Here is a 14,899-nt window from a genome sequence, read left to right as displayed (position 1 = left end):
ACTGGTGAAAGTCACTGACTTTAAAGTATCAACGATAGAGCTTGCTCCTGAGAGGAAAGATTGCGTCTTAAGAATGTTTAACCTTCGAGGGCGACAAAGACAATAATGAGGTATAAACACTAGGTGAGAGTTAGAGAACAGAACTTGAAAGTAATCCACTAAAGTACTGAAATTATTAGTGTCAGAAAAGGAACACTCGTAGTACAGGGAATCTGATATTAATTGGAGTGTCGTGAGTATGACAGAAGAGAATCAATTAATGACATTACGTTAATAGAACTCATGTGGCTGCAAGACAGAAACCCACGTCAAATTGGTTTAAGCTCCCAAAAACGAGGGTCAGAGGGAAGGACTGATTGGCTTATGTAGTTGGGAGGTCCCGCCGAGTTACGAACCTCAGATACGACTGAAGTTAGCTGTTCAGTTACTGTTGTCAGGAATCTGTCTTTGCTTTATCTCTCAGGCCTGCTTTCCTCTGCCCCTTATATGGACAAAGATGAAAGCTCTCTGTTTGCATTAGACTTATGCCTAGGATCCTGATTAAACAAAAGTGCTCCCCCCACCTCCACGATGTATGTGGCATACATCGTGGGGATGACTCGGATAATTCTCATTGGCCGGGTTGGGTCACGTGTCAATCATTTCACTAATCATTACGACCAAGCAGGTGAGTTGGCCAGCCTTGTGCCACATGTTCACGCTTGGAGCGCTAGCTTCAGTGGGGTTGGCGCCATTTGAACCCTTGGACTGGGAGTTGGGGAGAGACAGTTTCTCAAATGGAAAAGATGCAAGGGCAGACCCAAAAAAATGGCAGATGTCCACTATTCCTGTGTTTTGATCTTCAATTATGTTGTCTGCGCTATGAGGCTAAAGTGGAAATGCCAATTTGTATCTAACTAAAAAGGGGGGGAAATTAAAACAGGATAAAAAAGTTTTCTTTTATATAACCTCTCAGGAAGTAGTACGCATTCTATGTGAATGAGTAAAATAATGTATAAAGTTTCCTTTCATTCTTTCAATATGTAAAGCGCCTTATAAAGTCAAGATATTATTGTTAGTCCTCCAAAGGTTTGGTTTATGGTACCCTGCCAGAGTTTGTATATTATGGAATGATGTATTTCAGGGATGTTAAATATTTTATTAATTGAGAAATTCATGTGCTTTTGATTTGTTTCGATGCATTTTCATTATCGATCAGAGAAGAATTCTTACATCCCTCATTTTTAGTCATCATTTCGACAGGGATAATACATTAAAACTTCATTAAGCTATTAAGACTTATTCTGAATAACATATAAAATCTCTAAGCAATTGCTTTTCTCCAGGTGACTATATGCTTTATTAACCTTTGATTAAAAATATTGAAGACTTCAAATTCACTTAACTCATGATATTCTTCTAAGCTTGCCATAATAGTGTGTACCTTTAGGGTTTTCTTTTATCATGAAGATGATTGTAGAATTTACCAACGTAAGTGTTGCATCGTTTTAAACATTAAGAGGTATGTATTTAGTATTTTTATTTATAGTCTTCCTTTTCAAAAATGACTTGAAGTGTTTATCATGAAGTATATATACAATAAGGTTAACAAAAGGGAAATCAAACTCAAAACAAGGATGAGAAAGCAAATATACTAATCACAAAAGCTAAAATAAATTATATGCAGATATAAATAGATAGACTGATTTGAACATTAAGTTGGCTCTGAGCTTCCAGCAGCTTTCTGTCCTAGCAGCAGGGACACACAAAAAAATAGATAAAAGGGAGTTTTGGGGATTATACTGTTGTCATCTAAAGGTGGATGCCTAATAATTCTTCAAGAACAGAACTTTTCCTTGTTATTAAGTTCTAAAATGAATTCCTCATTTGAATTCCTTATATATGAGACTTCATGTAAGATAATGGACAACACAGAAGCAATATGGCTGTGCCTTATAAAATCCTTGGTAAAAGCAAACCAAAACATTAAAATTTAATTCAATAATAGTGATTCTCCTAAGGGGTACTAGGCTAATGATATTTAGGCAGCAGGTAGTTTTCAAGAATAGATTTTTAGTGATACTTATAAGAATGTTTTTTCCTTAGATGTTTCTTAAACATCACGTTCTCAGTTAGGCATGTAATAGGAGCTAGACAGCAACAACAACAAAAAAATTTGAAGTGATAGTCTGCCGAGGTCTTTGAATATTGAAATGTAAATATTGAAATTGTTGACTAAGGATCCATATGCTTTGAAAACAGGGAAAGTTGGGGTTAATATTCTGACATGGAAGTGGAAAATTCTGACCAATGTTCCCACCCAGAAGACAGATTGTTTTCCAAATTAGTTCATATCATTGTATAAAAACTACATCTTTATGAAGAAAAAATGAGCTTTCTTTCTTTCTTTCTTCTTCCTTTCTTCCTTTCTTCCTTTCTTCCTTTCTTCCTTTCTTCCTTTCTTCCTTTCTTTCTTTCTTTTTTTTGTAAAAAGAGTTTTTTGATCCCTAACTTAACTTTCTGAGGGTTTCCTCCTTCCCCACCCCCCCAATCCCAGCTTCAGAACCTCATAGAGTATTCCCTAACCTCCCAAATAAAAATTATTTGGATAAGATTTTCTTTGGAAGATGTGTCACTAATACATATTGTTTAAAAATTTCCTGCAAAGATCTGTTCAAGTTTTATTATAAGCAAAATAAAGATGCTATATTCTCTCCTGTGGTTTTTATTCTTGGATCTGCACAGTTGTTGAAATTTCCCTTGAGAAGGTAGAAGAGCCATGGTATTTAAATAACAAAAACTGCTACCAGTGTCATTTACTGAGTATTTTCTATATGCACGTATTATGCTAAACTCTTTACATGTGTTATTTTATTTAACTTTCATATAATAGAGCGTATTATTATCCCCATTTTAATAATGAGAAAACTAAAACTTAGGTTTCCCTGAACTTACATAACTAATAAGTGGCACCATCAGGATTTGAACCCAGATCTCTTTACTAGCTTTTAACCATTACACAGTGTTGCCTGTGAAGGAAATCTGAATCTTCATGCATTAGCATTTGAGGTCATTATGTCACTTTTTTTCCTGGTATTTCTGACAAAAATTGCCACAGGGTCATGATCCTTTGTACTTCTCTTAGATTCTGGCTTAAATGAGTTATTTTTCTTTAAAAAACATAATTTTTCTAAAAAATACCAAAAAACCAATTTACAATTGCTCATATTTTTTATAGCAGAATAATTATATTTTACTTCTATTCTTAGAGCTTTTCTTAATAATGAGTTTTGAATATCTTCTTTGGAATGAGACCAGAGTGATCTTCCAGTCATAACTGAAAGTCGAACAGGTTCATTTGTTCCATAAAAAAGCTTACTCACCTTGGTAATGGCTTTGTAGTCTTCCACACTTAGGATGCCCACATGCTGAAATAAAAAATTACTTCTGATAATGAGACTTGGCTTAATATCCCTATAGTTGCTGCATCAAATACTGTAGCCAACAGCCACATGTGACTATTTAAATTTAAATTAATTTAAATTAATAAAATTTAAAATTCAGCTCTTAGCCACATTTCAAATGCTAAGTAGCCACATGTGGCTACTGTATTAGTGCAAATTATAGAAAATTTCCATCGTCACAGGAAGTTTTCCAGCAATGCTGCTCTAGAATGTACCTTTTTCATGGCCCCTTCCCCTGCCTTCCTTCTGTCCCCAAAACAAAATGGCTTCCTCCAAGAATGACCTCTATTGCTTTCCTAATTAGGGAGATAACTCATCTTCTTAATGATTTCCCATGATATTTGACATAGAGAATTTTTTGTTGGCCCAGTTAATATTTCTGTGGGACAGGGAAAGCATGCTAACCCAGACTGAGTTCACCTTACTAAAAAAGCAAGTCCATAGAGCCAGCTAGTTTTTATTTGCCAGATTATATATTGAGCCAACATGTTAGGTGGCAATTATTATAAGCATTTATAGGCTCTGTTTTGTTGAATTACTTACTTCAAAGATTACCCCGATCCCTCATGGATTTATTGTTCCTAATGATGTTGCTGTCAAAACTTACAGCAAATGTAAGCTTCTATAACAGATTTGGTCATTTTATTGAGATGTTCCACAAAGACGTTGCCTCCTTCTATTAGTTAGTCTGTATTATTTTGGAAGAAAAAAATGTTTTGTGTAAATCGTATTCTTTTACCCTATCCTGGTTGGCTTTGATTACTGTTAAACGAAAGAGACGTATTTTCCGTATTGTCTTTTCATTTGTGGGTTTTAAATAATCTGGGTACATGGACATATTGATATAGGCCAACATGGTGCACTCAGGCCTACGAGGAATGTACCAGCATGGCATTGCTCTTGACCACTCCATCTCACATAGCTAAATTTCTTTGATCTATCTTTTCCGTAGTGATATTCCACAATAAGCTCCTGTGAGAAATTTGTGGAATATGTTGTTTGCCAATGATATTTTATTGCTTTAGTATATACAACAGTACACTGAGCATCTTTGCTGTGTGTAAAATAGTCCTTGAAAGTTGTCTTTTTCCAAATGAACTAAGCAGTGTGCAATACTCACTATTGTCAGGGTTGCACCGTCTGTAAGAAATTGGTAACTGCTTTCCTTCTCTCAGCTGTACAAATATCTGATTGAGAGAACAGACCTCTGTTCAGAATATTCCTGGTCATTGGACATCTCATAACTGAGGCCTTATATTAACCATTATTGTTCCAGTTTCAAGGATTTAAGGCCATTTCCCAACTTCAAAAAAAGTTGTAATCCGTATTAGTAAAGTATTAGTAATTGTGAAGCAAAGTCATGGGGTATACGGGGCAGTGTGTTATATTAATCTCCACTTTTGTGTAACTTTGAACATTTTTTAAATAGTAAAGAAATGTCATGAGCTATTTGTGTTTGTGCTATTGAGTTGTATGAGTTCCTTATGTATTTTGGAAATTAACCCCTATCAGATATATGGTTTGCAAATATTTTCTCCCATTTCATAGTTGCCTTTTCATTTTGTTGATTGTTTCCTTTGTTGTCCAGATGCTTTTTAGTTTGCTGTAGTCCCATTTGTCTATTTTTGGTTTTGTTGCCTGTGTTTTTGGTGTTATATCCAAGAAATCATTGCCAGGAGCAATGTCAAGGATGGGCCAAGGACTTGAATAGACATGTCTCCAAAGAAGACATACAAATGGCCAACAGATATATGAAAAGATGCCTAGTGTCATTAATTATCAGGAAAATGCAAATCAAAACTACAATGAGGTATCATCTTATACTTCTTACGTTAGCTATTATTAAAAAAATAAAAGATAAGTGCTGGCAAGGTTGTGGAGAAATCGGAACCCATGTACACCCTTGTTGACAAGGTTGGTGGGAATGTAAAATGGTGCAACAGCTATGGAAAATAGTATAGAACTTCTTCATAAAATTAAAAATAGAAGTACCACTACCCAGCTACCCACTTCTGGGTATGTATCAAAAAGAACTGAATTCAGGAGCTTGAAGAGATAGCTTTACTCCCATTGCAGCAACTATTCACAATAACTAAGATATGGAAATAATCCAAGTGTCCACTCACAGATGAATGGATAAAGAAAATATGGTATATACATACAAAGGAATATTATTCGGCCTTAAAAAAAAAGGAAATCCTGCCATTTGTGACAATGTGGATGAAACTGGAAGACATGCTAAGTGAAATAAGTCAGTCATAAAAAGACAAATACTGCATGATTCCACTTGTATGATATCTAAAATAGTCAAACTCATAGAATACAAAAGTGGTTGCCAGTGACTGGGGGAAGAGGGAAATCGTTAAGTGGGGAGTTGTTATGCAATGGTTATAGTTTCAGTTATGTTAGATGAATAAGTTCTAAAGATGTGCTGTAAACATAGTGCCTATAGTTAGTAAGACAGTATTGTATTGTGTACTTTAAATGTTGCTAAGAGGGTAGATCTCATGTTATGTGTTCTATCACAAAAACGAAAAAAAAAAACAACAAAAAAATACCCACAAAGGAACACAGGAAACTCTGAGTGATGTTGCATATATCTACTACCTTGACTATGGTGATGGTATCACAGATGTTTGCAGATGTCCAAACTCATCAAATTGTGTACATTAAATATGTGCAGTTCTTCGTATCTCAAATATACTTTAATAAAGTTGTTAAAGCTTATTGTAATTAAAAAATGTCATGAGCCCTTTGGGTGAATTTAATACAGTTGTTTTTGCTGTTAATAAGAAGGCATCTTAATAAAATCAAAATTTGCTCTAAGATTCATTAAGAGTTCTTTCGGAGCTGTGTCTTAGTTGAATGTCTAGAAGTGTAATAAACCAATGAGGAAATGTTCTGCCTTATTTAAAGGTAGCAATAGTTATTCTTCCACACCCACTTTTGATGCATCACAAAGGTCAGCAAGATGATATTGTTCTACAAAACAATTACATTTATGTAACGTTATCTTATATATGTACTTATATGTCCTTAATCATTAGGTTATTTCCCTACTATTTTGTTTTGACAGACAAGTCTTGGTGTGCCGGACATACATGTCTACTAGTCACCAGTTTTAGAAACTATTTTCCAGACTTTGGTTTTTTTTAATCACCTCACATCATGCACATTGCTGAATAGCAAGAAAAGGATTAAACAAAAATAGCAATAATGTTTTCAACACTATCACAGCTACACACACACACACACACACACACACACACACACACACACACGCACACTCGTCACGCTGACAGTCTGTTTCAAGGCCGTGGCAGACGCCTGATTGGCGGGCTCTGTTTATTCTGTGATCAGATTCCTTCTAAAAGGAGGCAGGCCATGACTGCCTGAAGCCTATTGGCCAGCACTGCTCTGAGCCCTCCCTTTCTTTTTCATGGCACGCATCACAGCGAAGTCAGTGCGGAATCCTAAACCAGCCCAATTTACATCCATTCATGAATCTGTGACGTCAGCAAGCCTTCGGGCTCCTTTGCGGTGGGCTGGAGGATTGTGTGGGTGGAATCCCCCTCCCCCTTATTTTTCTAATTCTGCAATGTTTTAAATTAAATCTTCCATCTTTTTAAAGCAAGAAAATGGAACTGCATGTGTAGGAATTCTTCATTGTTGTGAGTACCGCACTCTGTTTTTTTTCTGTTTATCAGCATACATTTCACAAGGACAGAAGGAAAATCTATTTGTGATTTGAGGTGATTAGAAAGCTGATATTATTGAGGGAGACAAGGTGAAGAGACAGACAGACAGAGACTGAGAAACCTGAAACCCCGTTACAGCTAGAAGCCTCTGAAACTGACAGCTGGTTTTCCTTTGCTTGTCTGCCTGCTAGACGTGGACATTTTTCATTTACGGTTCTGCACGTTACCTTTTGATGCTGGCTTGGCTTTCCTTAAAGGGGATTCATTTCTCTGAGAGATGATATGAATTGCACTAGCGGAAACCGGAACTGATACCAGAAAGGTGCTGGGAAAAGCCGGGCCAGCTAGAAGGAGCAGGTTCTACCCTGCTGAGCATTTGTCTTCCTTTCTGCCTTCCTTTCTGTTTCTCATCCTTCACCTTGCCTTTGTTTCATAACTGTGTGACAATCAATATCTTGGAATTGCAATTTGGGGAAGATAAATACTTGTCCAACCATTTTTTACACACGCTTTTATAATGGGAGCTGTAGTGCTGTATTTATACATCTTTGTAGCTTTTTATGTCACTCTGTACCTTTTATTTATATTTTCAAAAACTGAAAAGCCTGCACCAGAAGCAAAAGGGGAATTAGCCTTTAATTCTGATTTTTTTAATATTCCCTAATGAAAACGAAGAAATGGTTTCTCAATATATTTTATAATTACATTGTGTAGAAATGCACATGAGTGTTTTGCTAAGATACTGAAAATAGTTTATTTCAGAGTGTTTGGGAAACATGGAAAAGTTCTGATAGGTTCCATGTATTAAGTTGGCTTGGTAGTTTGCTTGGAGTTTTAACAAAAAGTTAGTGTTTGTGATTGAATTTGTTTTCTAAGGCTCTGCTTGATTCTGGTGAAAATTGGATAGTAAAGAAGAGGGATGTGACATTGTGACATGTTCTGCCCCTGGGCAGCTCCTCAACCCAAATAATCTAATAGCATTTTACAACTGCCTCACTTTGAGCAATTTATATTCTAGTTGGCAGCATGTTCCTGGTTGTTCTTTACAGTGAGAGGGAAAGCAAAATGTCTGTTATTTCTTATCATCCACCCTTGTCATGTTTACTTTGTATAATCAATATTTAGTTTTGAGAATTTCATATTATAATCTTTTCTCATGAAACAAGGCTTCTAAATTATGGCTCTAATGATATCTTTTGAATTTTCTTATTAATGAATCTTCCAACTGTAAACTCATTTCATTTCAAAATTACCCAAGGATTTAGAATTTTCTTTTGTTTCTTATCTTGGCATTGCCCTCACTCATTTTGCTTTTTGGAGTGGATTTGAACTCACTAGAGTTATAGAAGGGAAAACTGACTGATTCTAAACTAGATCTTTATCCTATTTTCAAACAACTATGGTTTCGTATTTTGCTATTTGTTACTTGCTAGGTTAAACAAATGACACAGTTCCCTATATTTGTAAACATCTGGACTCCTTTCAGTATTTTTGTGTATGTGTACCTTCAGAGACTTTTTGAAGGTAACAATTTCAAAGTTATTTTAAACTACTGAAGTTTACTAGATCACTGCCAGATCAAAACACTGAATTCTTAGGATTTTTTTTAAAAATGTGTTTAATAATCAAATTCACCTTAAGAAATGTTCATCAGACTGTTTTTTATATACATTTTGCCAAGAGGGCTTTAGTTTCATGAAAGAAATACAGTCTGGACTTTGGACTTGGTAAAGTAAAACTGTCCCTTTAAGCGCAGAGTGGCTATAGAATCTCCCTCTCTTCTCACTCCTAGTGGCTGTATTCTAGATTATGTTTATTTTCATGTATAGTGTACTTGTAGGGAAAAAAACACACAAAAACTCTTAATTGTTTAATATCAAACAATAAAATCCTGTGTATCAGTGACTGTCAATAGATGGCTTTCTGTTTAAAAATTGAAGCTACTCCAGAAGTAGGAATTAATTTATTTAGTAAACAAAGTCAGTCAAACCAGAGCCATGTCCTGGGGAGCTGTCAAAAGAATGGTTCCGAAGGGCCAGAGGCCACATCCACTGGTATATGACGGAACGATCGTACTTTGGATGGCAGAACCGGTCAGTTTGGTTTGCATTGTCTACCTACCCTCTCTCTACGTGCTACAACTGAATTAGTTGCTTGGGGAGTTCAAATGAATTGAGATAGCCAAGGTGACCAATTCTGCCAGGTGCCGGCCTGACTCTTGTAATTTTAATTGAAATAAATAACATTTCTTAAGAATACTCTTTTACTTTAAAAACATTTTTAAAAATATTACACTCCTGCTCTGTGTTAGGTATTATTTCTTAAGGATATGGGGGAGAGAAACATTGAGAAGATGCCGTCTTTATCCCTAAGGAATCCAGGAGGTAAGCTACCATACAGTATATAGTGTGTTGTAGTTCAGAAACTAGTCTCTGTAAATAGACTTCAAGATTAGAATAACCTGGGGAATTTTCTCTCTTTCTCTCTCCGTCTCTCTCTCCCCTCTTCGATAGTTTTGAGTATATTCATAGAGTTGTTCAACCACCACCACAGTCAATTTTAGAACATTTTCATTATTGCAGAAAGAAACCCCATACACATTAGCAGCCACTCCTATTTCCCCTCAAGCACCCAGCCCTAGGCAACCACTAATCAGCTACTTTTTCTATACATAGATTTGCCTATTCTGATAATTTCATATAAATGAAATCATATATGATATGCTCTTTTGTGACTAGCTTCTTTTGCTTAGTATGAGGTTTTCAAGGTTCACCTATGTAAACATACCAGTGTTTCATTTCTTTTATTACCAAATAATATTCCATTGTACAAACATACCCCATTTTATTTATCTATTCATCAATTGATGGACATTTGAGTTGTTTCTACTTTTTGGCTGTTATGAATAATGCTGCTATGTAAATTTGTGAAACAGTTTTTGTATGAACATGTTTTCATTTCTCTTGATTATATACCTAGCAATGGAATTGCTGGGTCATATGATAACTATATGTTTAACCTTTTCAGGAAATGCCAAACTGTTTTCCAAAAGCAGCTGTACAATTTTGCGTTCCCACCAGCAATGTATGAGGGTTTCCATTTCTCCACAACCTCTCCAACACTTATTGTTTTTCTTTTTGATGGCAGCCATCTTAGTAAGTTTGAAGTAGTATGTTTGTGGCTTTTGTTTACATTTTCCCAACGGCTAATGATGTTGAGCATATTTTCATATACTTACTGGCTATCTGTATTTCTTCTCTGGAGAAATGTCTATTCAGATCATTTGCCCATTTTAAAAATTAGGTTATTTATCTTTTTATTTTTGAGTTTAAGTGTTCTTTATATATTCCGGATACAAGTTCTTTATCAAATATATGACTTGCAAAAAAATTTTTTTTTTATTCTCTGGGTTATCTTTTCACTCTTTTTATGTTGTTCACAGCACAAAATTTTTTATTTTGATAAAGTTCATTATTTTCTTTTGTTGCTTGTGCTTTTGGTGTCATATCTAAGAAGGCTTTGCCTAACCCAAAGTTATGAATATTCACTCCTATGTTTTCTTCTATAGGAGTTTTATAGTTTTAGCTCTTATATTTAAGTCTGTGCTCCATTTTTGTGCATGGGTTCAATTTCACTCTTTTGAAGGAGGATATCCAGTTCCAACAATATTTGTTGAAAAGACTGTTGTTTCCCATCATTGAATTGTCTTGGCATCCTACCAGGGAACTTTAAAAAAAATACTGATGCATGCTCCTACCTCCAGAGATCCATATTTAATTCATCTGTGATGGGCCCAGACATCTACAGTTTTAAAAGCTCCCCACATGATTCTAATATGCAATGAAGGGTGAAAACTATTGGTATGGACAGAAAAGAAGAGGGATGCGACTTCTGAATCAGGAGAGAGGATGAGTGAAGACATAGGATTCTGATATGGAAAGGAGGGAAGAGAGGAAAATTAAGAAGATCCATACCAGAAAGCATGGATTTTCTTGCTAAGTATAGGAGTTAGTCACTTTTAAAGAGTGAGGGCATCATTGGAGGTTAGGGAAATATGTTAAAGGAAGAGAAGGAACTAACATTTAAGCACCTTTTGCATGCTTATAAATCTGCTAGGAGCTTTCGTATACATTATTTTATTTAAAATATAATCTTAATGATGTGAAGTACGTATTATTACTCCTATTCTACAGATGAGAATACAGGCTCAGAAAGGTGGCTGACTCAGCCAAAGACACCAGGTCGTGCACATTCATACCCAATTTTCAAAACCAGCTCTAATTCTTGAGTTCATTCTCTTTCATCTGTGTACCATGGATTTTGAACCTAAGTCCTACCAGGAATTGTTATTGCTCCAGTCCAGCATGAATCTAAGATCTTCTCTAGCAATGCTCTGGACTGGACAAAGAGTAAGATAAGTTGGATGGTGGGGGTAATATAGGGATAAGCGTTGGCACAGCAGGTGCAGTAGAAGATAAGAGGGTGGGGGCAAATGAAGATTATCATGTGATGGCTAATCATGGAGCCCAGGCTGGCTATACACTGCCTAGGTATAGCTGGAAGGAAAAATTCTAAGAGGATGGAGGGCCAATATACCGGGTATGCAAGAATGATTGAAGGAGACAGCGGGGAGACCGTGATGGAAAAGAGGATATATCAAATAGAATTGGGAGATGTAGAAGTGTTGGCATTCATTTAACCAACAAATACCAATTTTAATACATTTTTTTCCTTTCTTAAAAGTGTATAAATTTTTTTGGCATCTTCTATATTTATTGAGCATTTACTCTGTGTTCTAGGTACTGGGTACCCAGTAGTGGAAAAAACAGACAAAAATTCTTGTCCTGTTGGGGACTTATTTTATTGGGGAAGACAAACATTGAATAAGTAAACTGTGTTTAGTCATAACTGTTAAGGAGGGAAAAAAAATGTGGGAGGGGAATAAAGAATTCAGGGAGTAGGGTAAAGTCAGAAATGGACTTTTTCATTGTGTGGTCTTTGTGAAGATAATAGATTCCCCAAAGAGATTAAGGAACCATCAAACCAAGGGGTCTGGTGGTTGACCACCGGGTATGTAAACAGAGCATCTTCTAAGTAGTAAAACTCAAAGTGAGCATTTAGAATTAACTTTTTGTTTACCACTTTTTACCCCAGGCTTGGCACAGAGTAGACACTCCATAAACATTTGCTTATTGTGACACCATTTTTTTGGTTTAGTGATTTTTTCCCACTGGGCAGCGGCCATGGCAGAGGTGGTGCTTGGTAGACTTTCTGCTTGCTGCCCTATCAGGATAGATCCTTCTGAGTGTGTGTGTGGATGTGTGTGTGCCTGTGTGTCCATAATGTCACCACTGAAATCAGTGCAGAGTGAGCGATAGTTAATGAGGGGGGTGTGTCTAGTTCCCAGATGACTTGGGCAGAGAGCCACCAGTGCAGACAATATAGGAGACATGTTTCTTTTGCTTGTTACATTTTAATAGGAAATTCATATGCATCACTGTGAAGAGAGGGTGAAGTGAACCTTTGGTGTATAATAAAGTTTTTAATAATGAAATTCTGTTATGTAACCATATATCTGCTTTTTTTTCTTTATCTAGAAGATTACTCATATTAAGAATATATAAAATCAACAAGTTGTCTGTTTACCTGCTGGAAGGCACAGTGATACAATAGGAAAAGGACCGGACTAAGACTAACAGGCCCAGGTAGCAGTGTCAGGTCATTCGTTGCAAGACAATTCTCTCAGCTTTTTAAAATTTTTCTCATCTTTGGTTTTAACATATGAGCTGAAGAAATTGTTTTTATTGATCTCAAATGTTCTTTTTAACTCTAACATGTAGGATTCTTGGAATCTGGTTATTACCGAGATCAAATAGGTGAGTGACAATTTCTAAGACTATCTGGTTAAACTATCCCATTCTTCCATAGTACTTTTGTAGGAGTTTAACCCCCATGGATGCTGCTACAGCTGAGGAGGAAGTGCAGCGTCACAAGTGTTTCAGGTGGAGATAACTGAGTGAGACACAGAAAGGTTAACTCAGTTTCAGATTTGCCCTGGGACTTCCTCCTAAGCAGGAAATAGAGCCCTGATGAGACCTGACCTTGCCATCTTTAGCATGCTCATCACAAATGTCATCTGTCTTGGCCATTGTGCTTTGTAGTTGAGAGCGTTTTTCATGAGACTACTGATTTGGCGGTCTGGGCTCAGAGGGGATGTGAGAACAGATAGTCTAATAACCTCAGTTTGGTTGTGTGTTGTAGCTTTTTCCTTGATCTTTTCCTTTGGCTTTTATTAGTGCTCTTAAGAAACAAAATTCATCATATTGGCCTTTTCTGTCCATCTCTCACTACCTTCTATCATTCTCTGACTCAGGCTGAAGCATGAGTTAGAGAAGGGGGAAAAATTGCAGTAAATAAGAAAAATGAAGACCCATAAAATCCGTAAATGGTATAACCAGTCTTTGAAACAATAAGATTTTGCTATTTCATATGAGGGTTGCTAGATTTTGAAAATTATTCTTTTCAGAATTCTCCAAATAGCAAGTTGGTTGATGAATTGGTGTTTTGAGTTTGCAGGTTTTGTCAGAGAAAAAAAGATAAATTTAAAAAATTACAAAACAGAAAACTTCACTTTCACTGTTCACCAGTCTAGAATTTTTCTTATATCCTTTTTTATTTGTGTAACAGTCAAGCAGAGAGGGCTAATGCTAGTCCTAACATCTATAGTAATTTTGCATAGTTCCATTTAGTAATAATACTTATACGTGTAGCAATGTGGTAAAAACATCTTGCAAAAAGTAATCATATATTGCAATTGCAAGGCAATCCTAAGAGAATGTGTAGTAACTGTGCAATTTCAATAGTTTACAATTTTTAAGGAAAAGCAATATAGGATTTCCCACTGACAGATAGTATTTGTCTTCAATGTGCTAATTTGTATTATGAATTCCTGGACGGTAATAGTAGAATTGAGCAGTACTAGGAGGACATGTTAGTGAAGTTCTAGATTCTGAGGGTGAAGGGCTTAGGAAATAGCCAAAGACAAAGCAAGGAGATAGGAGATAAAGAAAAGGGAGGCAGAGCCCAGGAGACTGTGGCCAAGCTGATGGCTCATGGGTTCAGGCAGGTGGCAGCCAAGACAGCAGTTTCCACCTTAAACCAGAGAGTGGATCTGGGACCCAGACTGAAAAAGACTCTTTTAGAGTCCTAAGGAGGGCTGTCACAGTAGCTATTACAAAAGAGGGCTCAATTTGCAGAATAAGCCCACTGAGGCTTCTTTTTACCCCTGAGGCTCTGTGCCTGCATTTCTAGTAGCTGGCCCGCCTGCCTTCAATGGGACACATTAGGCTATCTGCAGGCGTGAATAATTGAGACTAGTGAGATCAAGCCCACTAAAGTACAAAGCCATGGTTGCTTTTTCCAGGGAAAATACTCTTTTGATTAAAGTGAGATTAAGCATTTTACTAATTACTCACCAATTATCTCCTTTCACATAACAAATTCAAGTACATATGCAGAGTAAGAAGAAACAGATGCAACATACCTCTGGAAATTTCTAGTCACCACTTTCTAGACCTAAATTACAGACTCATTTATAACCTTTGCTAAGCACAGAAACTCCTGGGAAATACCCACCTGATATGGCAGCTGCTAGGGTCAAGAGCCAATGTGAAGAGAAATTTTTCTGCTTTGCCAGGTTCTCTCTCCCTTCCTCATCCTCCCCCTCTGATTTCTGGCCATTTTTGAACAGAACCCCTT

The 14,899-nt window shown here is 36.4% G+C and overlaps 1 protein-coding gene across 8 annotated transcripts in view; it reads left to right on the top strand.

Annotated features, from left to right (window-relative positions):
* MAP3K13 (mitogen-activated protein kinase kinase kinase 13) overlaps positions 1-14,899 on the top strand; it is a 140,082-nt gene that overhangs the window by 51,156 nt on the left and 74,027 nt on the right. Inside the window, exon 1 of one of the 8 annotated variants that reach the window (XM_033126531.1) lies at positions 6,895-7,114. The exons of 5 other annotated variants lie outside the window; for them this stretch is intronic. The gene's annotated coding sequence lies outside the window, so the exon portion shown is untranslated. Of the gene's footprint in view, positions 1-6,894; positions 7,115-9,215; positions 9,235-9,506; positions 9,526-14,899 lie in introns of those variants that run through there. 2 more of the 8 variants (XM_033126564.1, XM_033126558.1) reach the window with 2 other exon arrangements.

The sequence above is a fragment of the Rhinolophus ferrumequinum genome, chromosome 2, assembly GCF_004115265.2.
Source record: "Rhinolophus ferrumequinum isolate MPI-CBG mRhiFer1 chromosome 2, mRhiFer1_v1.p, whole genome shotgun sequence".
NCBI lineage: Eukaryota > Metazoa > Chordata > Mammalia > Chiroptera > Rhinolophidae > Rhinolophus > Rhinolophus ferrumequinum.
The sequence above is the reverse complement of the archived record's forward strand: the minus strand, read 5'-3'. Positions and strand labels throughout refer to the sequence as shown.